General features: G+C 51.0%; 1 long non-coding RNA gene across 1 annotated transcript; it reads right to left on the reverse strand.

The window, feature by feature from the left end:
• Nucleotides 1-176: 176 nt before the first annotated feature.
• LOC146895402 (uncharacterized) lies at nt 177-1,124 on the reverse strand. Its single transcript, XR_014998326.2, has 2 exons — nt 1,023-1,124; nt 177-790 (listed from the first exon to the last, which is right to left on the reverse strand). It is a non-coding gene; the product is annotated as an uncharacterized LOC146895402 (long non-coding RNA).
• Between the last annotated feature and the right edge of the window lie 6,510 nt (nt 1,125-7,634).

Below are 7,634 nucleotides of genomic sequence, written 5' to 3' on the forward strand. Positions count from 1 at the left end.
AAGAGAAAGCAGGCTGGGGCGTTAGGAACCGCTGAGGTCCTGGCCCACAGCCTGCTCCCTGGGATGGGTATCTGGAGAGCTGTTGCTTTTCCTTATTTGTCTGAGGATGGCTCAGCCCTGAAATGATAAGCGTCTAACCACTGGCAGTCAGCAAACACTACACAGAGCACACTACCTGAACTCTGTCTGTTTTATTCTTGTGATAGTTGGGGTTTTTTGTTTGTCTTTGTGTTTTTGGGACAGGGTCTCATGGAGCCCAGGCTGGCCTCAAACTCCTGGTCCTCCTTTCTCCATCTCCCAAGTACTGGAATTATGGACGTGTCCCATCATGCCGAGGGTGTCACCTTGTTTAACTCCCCCTGATGGTACCTATGAACTAGGCACGGCACTAATCCACTCACAAGTGAGGATGGAGGTCCAGAGAAGTTGTGTGTGTGGTCGCGCACACTGTGACTGTGACTTAGCCCCCTACTCTGTGAGGTCAGGAGGGAAGAACCAGAGGACAAGTCTCACTGTGGGCTGTGGCTGTGCACAGGCTTCTTAGACGCTGTGGCTCCTGATTTACACGCCTCGACGCTGTCTGAGGAAGTTGTTTAGCTTCTGAAGTGATAGATGAAGGCTGGGTCTCCTGTTTGCAGAGCACAGGGTGGAGGGTAAGTCAGGACAGCTTCTCTCCTCTGCTCCCATGGGCTCCAAAGGCCGACTGCTGGGGCCATGTTTCCATCGTCATTTTTAAGGCACTGGTAGCAGGACAACCACTCGGAGCTCTCCCTTCCTCCAGCCACCATCGCTGTGGAGAAAAGCCAAGTGGGAGCCGTTCCCACCCGGTCCCCTCGAAACCCAAGACCTAGCTGAAGCCTGGCTAGCGCGCATGTGTCTGTACACAGACACCTTCTGAGGCCACACCACCTCAGGCACGGGGTGCTCTGCATCTCTGATGTGACGACACACACCACCCCACACCCCTAACCCCCCCCCCGCCCCGCCCTGCCACCCCAGGAGCCAGCTGGCTGAACCCTTACTCTGCAGGTGGGATGGGCACAGCAGCTTGCTGGGAGAGTAGGGAGAGGATGCTGGGGTTGGGACATTTGTGTTCAGGGTTTTTCTTTAAAAGTCTCTTAGAGAAGCTGAGGGCAGGCAGGGAGGTGTTTCTACAGACGGGAGGAGCCTCCCTCAAGTGCAGCTCTGAAAGGGAAGTCCAGCTCCTCACCCCAGTCAGTGAATGTGCCACCAGCTGCCCCAGAGCCACTCAGGGTACTCTCCTCCCTTCTGTGGGCATGCACTGCTGATGGAGGACCCTGGTTCCCCTGGCTGTCCCCAGGAGCTACAAGACCACAGTCTAATGCCCCAGCTGGCTTCTCAGCCTTGCTCACACAGCTCCTGAATTATACTGGCTGGCCCTGGGCCCCAGCTCTTCTGTTCCTGGGCCCCGATGTCCTCTGGTTAATAAGCAGCTCAAATAAAGACACCGAGGGCTGTTTGGAGATGCAGAGAAAGTCTGTGGTTCCCTGAGTGCAGGCCAGGAAGCCCCAGATTCAGCCCTGGTTCTCGGGAGTCTTTTTGTGTTCTCTGCCCTTTCTTGCCTTCCTTGTGGGCTACAGAGAATCCCCACCCAAAAGCCGCGGAGACAGCTAGGTGAGGCAGTGAGGTAGTTATTAATCACGGGAGGCATGCTGAAGCCTGAGGTCCCTTCCTGGAAGAGCCTTAGTTCTCCTTTCCAAGAGACCAGATCCGCGAGGTCCCTGCACTTCAAGCCCTAACCTCACTCCTTCCTCCTCCCCAGGCCCTGGAAACTGTCCTGGTGGCTGTCTTCCCATTCCTACCATTTTCTCTTTTGTCGTTGTTGTTGTTGTTGTTTTCAAGACAGGGTTTCTCTGTAGTCTATCCTAGGACTAGCTCTTGTAGACCAGGCTGGCCTCAAACTCACAGAGATCTGCCTGCCTCTGCCTCCCGAGTGTTGGGATTAAAGGTTTGCGCCACCACCACCCGGCTCCTACCATCTTCTGCCCTGGGTAACCCCAGGACTTTTAGATATGACCTTGAGATGTCTCTATAGAAGGAAATCCTGGGAAATGTGTGTCAGACAGCCTCCTCATTGTCGCTTGGTCCAAATCCAACCATAAGGGGAGTTGGAGCCCAAGGTCTTGTTTACCTTTAACACCTCCTGCCAACAGAACTGTTTTTTGTGGGTTTTTTTTTTTTTTGAAGCCCAGCAACATGACAGGTTGAACTTGAGATCACTAGACAAATGTTTCTCACTTAATCCTCTCTGAGTTGGACTCAGGTTGCTAACCAAACTTATCAGACACCACTAGTGCCTGCAGGAAACATCGCCTTTGTTCCAGGCTTTGTGTTTGGAGCGGGATGTCCAGGGTAAACAAGGTGAAGTCCCTGTCCTTGAGGACAACTGTTGAAGAAAGTGTGGGAAAGCCTGCCTCTCCTCTGCCCACCCCTCCTCAGCCCTCCTCTCCCCTGCCCCCGCCCCGCTGCCCACCCCTCCTCAGCCCTCCTCTTCTCTGCCCCCGCCCCGCTGCCCACCCCTCCTCTCACTCCACGGCCACAGGGTTACTGGAGTCAGTGGTGGTAACTCAGGCCTGGAAATCCAGCACTGTGGAGGCCTAGGAAGACCATGAGTTCAAGCCCAGCCTGGAAAGCACAGACAATGAATCAAAACGGAATAGAAAGAGGTTGGCGAGATGCTCCACAGGCAGACACTTGCTACCAAGCCTGATGACCCGAGTTTGACTTCCCCAGCCCACGCTGGAAGGAGAGAACTGACTACTGAAAGCTGTCTTCTCATCTCCATCCACGCACTGTGGCGATGCATATCCAAACACATCCACAAGAAAAGGTGGGCTGGGGAGATGGCTCAGTGGTTAAAAGCACTGGCTGTTCTTCCAGAGGATCCAGGTTGGATTCCCAGCACCCACATGGTAGCTCACAACCATCTGTAACTTCAGTAACTAGTGTAACTTCAGTAACCAGTGCCCTCTTCTGGCCTCTCCCAGCAGTGTGCACACATTTAGGCAGGCAGAGCATCCATATACATAACATAAAAATAAGCTTTAAAAAAAGGAAAAAGGAAGGAAGAAAGAGAAAAGAAATGGGGCTGGAGAGATGGCTCTGTGGTTAAGAGCACTGTCTACTCTTCCAGAGGACCCGGGTTCAATTCCCAGCACCCCATGGCAGCTCACACCTGCCTGTGACTCCAGTACCAGGGCTTCTGACACCCTCACACAGACAGACATGTAGGCAAAACACCAGTGCACATAAAATAAAAGTAAATTATGAAAGAAATAGAAAAGCAAAAGAAGAGGACAGGGAACAAAGAAGCAGAAAACAGAAACGAGGCTGTTGGTAGAGCCTGATTCATAGGAGCAACAAGTCAGAGTCTCACTGTGTACCCCTGGCTGTCCTGGAACTGACTGTGTAGATCAAACTGGCCCTGAACTTACAGAGACCCGCCTCCGGATGCTGGGATCAAAGACGTGTGCCACCATTCCTGGCTGAGATGACAAATAGAGCCTGGCACATAGGGCTGGGCCAATGCCGACTGCCTTTTGTTTTCTCAGGAGGACAGCATTTGCCAGGGAGAGCCGCAAACTGACGAGATACCATGGGACCCTGGCCATCATACACACTGATGACTGTTTACCTCCTCAGGCATCATCTCCCTGGGTAACGATAATTCACTTTCAAGGCTCGAGAGAAGCTCAGCTGGTAGAGCGCTCTCCTCGTGTGTATATAGAGTCTCAGTTCAGGGCCAGTGAGATGGCTCAAAGTGGTACCTGCCACTAAGCATGATGGTCTGAGTTCAATACCAGGACCTATACGGTGGAAGGAGAGAACCAACACCTGAAATAAAGTTGTCTTCCAACCTCCACACACGCACCGTAGCGCATGCATGGATATAAACACGTGCCCAAGTGGATGGAATAAGAAAAAAAATTAAAGGCCTGGGTTTGAAACCCACACTGCATAAACTGGATGTGGTAGCCCATACCTATAATCCCAGCACCCAGAAGATAAAGGCAGGGAAATTGGGAGTTCAAGGTCATTCTTCATATCAAAGTGGAGGCCAACTTGGGATATGTAAGACACTGTCTATAAATAAATAAGTAAATAAATAAAATGTTATGAGAATAAGGTTGTGGCTCAGTAGTAGAGCGCTGACCTATACTGCATAAGGCTGGGAATCCCATTCCAGCACCAGAAGTAGACAGACAGACAGACAGCCATTAAAGCTCCCAGACTCAAAACAAGAGGTCAGAATATGCAGCCTATGGGAAACCTTGAAGCCTGAAGACTCTGAAGCTCCTGGAAGGCAGAGAGAGCTGGGAAAGAAGCAGGCGTGCCCTTTATTACTAAGGGCCCCGGCTCTCTCAGTTAATCCTTGAAGCTTGACCTCCCTGGTTTGGTTCACATTCTCCCGGAGAAGAGCATACCCTGATAAAATGTTCTGTCCCTTGGTCCTCTGTGCCTCTTTATGGAGTGCCAGGAGGCACTGGGGCTGTCCACACTTAAGCCTCACCTGCCTGAGATGGGCATTCCGCTCCCTAATCACTGCACAGCTCACCCACCCCATCTCGACCCCCTCCCACCTCCCCCATCTCGGGTTCTGTTCCCTCAGCTCCTTAATCAAATTAAGGGATAGGAGAGGGTTTAGATAGGGTTGCTAAATATATTTCTGTTTAGGGGATAGAAAAAAAAGAAGAGTTGGGAGGAAGGAGAGTGTGAAATTCCTTAATGGAATGTGTCCTGAGCCTCCTTTCCCTAGAGTGAGCCTGCCCGGATCACCTCTCCGTGGTAAAGTGCTTGGACATCCGTTATCTCCTGGAGATACGACTGGTGGCATCGCGCCCACCAGGGAAAGGTCTGCTGAGGTCATCAGACTCTGTGAGCTGGTCTGACCTGTCTATATAGTTCACAGGACACTCTGGCCCCACAGGGTGAGTGGGCTTTCTGTAGAGTGTGACACAGCAGAGAGACTGCTCACAGTTGGAGGGCACAGGTCACTGGGAGCCCTCTCCCCACATCACATCTTCTGTAACCTTCTTTTCAAGGTTGGACCTTTACCTCTCTGTGAAATGTCTGTATATGCTGAGGGACTATATATTTCTTTTATATTTACCTATGACTTTAGTGTTTCAGTTCATCAACATTTCTTCAGAAATATCTCTTTCTAACTCTAATTTCTTTTTGCACTGATTTGGGGGCGGTGGATACAGGCGTCTCAGTGAATGTGTAGAGGTCGGAGGACAATCTGAGGGAGTCCGTTCTCTCTTTCCACTATGAGGGTTCAGGGTATCAGACTCAAGCACGGTAGTAAGTGTCTTCACCTACTGATCTGCTTTGCCAAGCCCCCAAAATCACTCCTTGTTTGTTTGTTTGTTTTATGTGCATTGATATTTTGCCATGGCTGTCAGGTCCCCTGGAACTGGAATTACAGACAGTTGTAAACTGCCATGTGGGTGCTGGGAATTGAACCTAAGTCCTTTAGAAGAGCAGTCAGTTGCTCTCAACCCTCTCTCCAGACCCTGGAAATCATTTCTAAAATAACACGTAACTTAGATTTATCGCTTATTTTAAAAGGTATATCAATACTGAGATAACTACTGCTTACACAATCTAGTCTCAGAAACCAGGGACTCTATGAATGTTAGGTATCATGTAACATTAATTCTTTTGTTGTTGGTGGTGGTTGGTTTGTTTTGAGACAGGGTTTCTCTGTAGCTTGGAGCCTGTCCTGGAACTCACTCTATAGACCAGGCTGGCCTTGAACCCACAGAGATCTCTGCCTGTCTCTGCCTCCTGAGTGCAGGGATTAAAGGCATGCGTCGCCATTGTCTGTTCTGTGACATTGATTCTTATAGTGACTCATGTTAAAGGTAAGGATGGTGAATCCCAGTGAGGTGAAGGAATTGTCCTCCGTCCCTAAGATCCTGCAACAGAGACACAAACATTTGTTTTGTTTTGCTTTCCCCACCCCAAACCCTGTGCTAGGAATGAAACTCATGCATGTCAGATAAGAGCTGTACCATGGCTTTGGGTGGCCTTTTTTAACATCTAAGTAAAATTCTCCATGAATTTAATCACGATGAGTAGCTCTTTTGTTGACCATCCAAGGCCCACCTCCACATGCCCCTCCCACTATTATGGTTATCTTCGCTCCAAGCCACCTCAGTTCACATCTCTTGCTATTTCTTCAGAATCATTTCCTAGAAGTGAAATGACTGAATCATCCCTTCAACAGCCTTGTTACATATTACCAAGTGACTTTTCAGAATGCCAGCCTGCACTCCCACGCGTGCGGAGGAGAGGGCCCTCTTTCAAAGCAATCCCATTTGGTAGGTGGCAGTTCTCTCTCCTGATGTGATTTGCATTTCCTTGATCCCTGGTGAAGCTGAGCTTAGTCAGTCTCTCATCCAGTAGTCTGTGCCACAGGGCAGCTTTGCCACTCCTGGCCTGCCTCTCCCTCCTCTCAGCCGGCTCCCAGTGGCTCCAGGGTGGCCTCTGGGAGGAGAATCTGTTTTCGGGTGGGATATACCCTGCAGAACTTTGGTGGTAATGTGCCACTCTTTAGACTCCTGTCTCCCCTCCCCCTCCCCGCAGCCACACCTACTTCACTTGGGGCTCCGGCACGCGGCCACACCTCAGAGTCCGAAAGGTCAGAGTGCAGCTTTTCCCTTCACCCTAATCTGCCATCTCAGGCCATTCTGGAGGGAGGATCTCTCTACAGGAAGTAACCAGGCTAGAGCCAGCAGGCCCATGCCCTTGGCTTTCTCTTCCCAGGAAACTTAAATTCCTCTTGCTCTCTGGGGAGGTGAGAGAGCAGCGGGGCCAAGGAAAGGACCTCAGTTTCTCATGAGCCTGTGGCCTCAGCTGCCCGGCGTCCCTGCTGAGATTCTGATGGGCTCTCCTGATCTCTGAAGAAGCCTGTCATCGTTGGCACTAGAGGGGTATGGGCCCTAATCTCCCTTGGGTGTGCGAGTCCCTTCCTCTGGCTGGAGCACAGCAGGTACAGAAGATGCTATCCCAAGCTGGGTGAGGCAGGCGCTGGCTTTCTCAGGGTCCAGAAGAACATATGCAGGAATCCCCCCTCCAGGCTCCAGCTGCATGTCCCTGTGGGTGTCATAGTCACCCAGTTCTGCCTGCTGTACCTGGGACTGCTAGCCTCAATGGTGGGCTGCCTGTATATCATCTCCTCAGCTCCTCCTGAATTGCCTGAGTTCAAGTGCCCACTATTATGCCAACACAGCAACAATAGCCTCAAACATCTGAGTCTGTTCTCTAGCAAAGCAGCAATTACACATTAAGGACACAAAGGCTTAGAAGCCACATTCTGACCTCAGAGAGCCACACAGGGCAAAGTCGGGATGCAGGGCAAACAAGAGGTCCCAGAGCACCATGGAATGCAGACCACGGACTCTGCCTGCCCCAAGATGGCCGAGAGGCTTCACAGAGGCGGCTACTGCCGCAGGAGTCTGCAGGCAGGGATGTAAGACATGAAGGGAACTTGTGGGATCAGCTGTCCTCACATGGCCAAGAACAGAGTCCCAAAGTTGGAAATGTGGCAGTCACGGTCAGGGATTGCTGAACTATTTGAGTTACTAAAAGTGATCATGTGTATAAGG

This window comes from Myodes glareolus, chromosome 2 (genome assembly GCF_982192425.1).
Source record: "Myodes glareolus chromosome 2, mMyoGla1.1, whole genome shotgun sequence".
NCBI lineage: Eukaryota > Metazoa > Chordata > Mammalia > Rodentia > Cricetidae > Myodes > Myodes glareolus.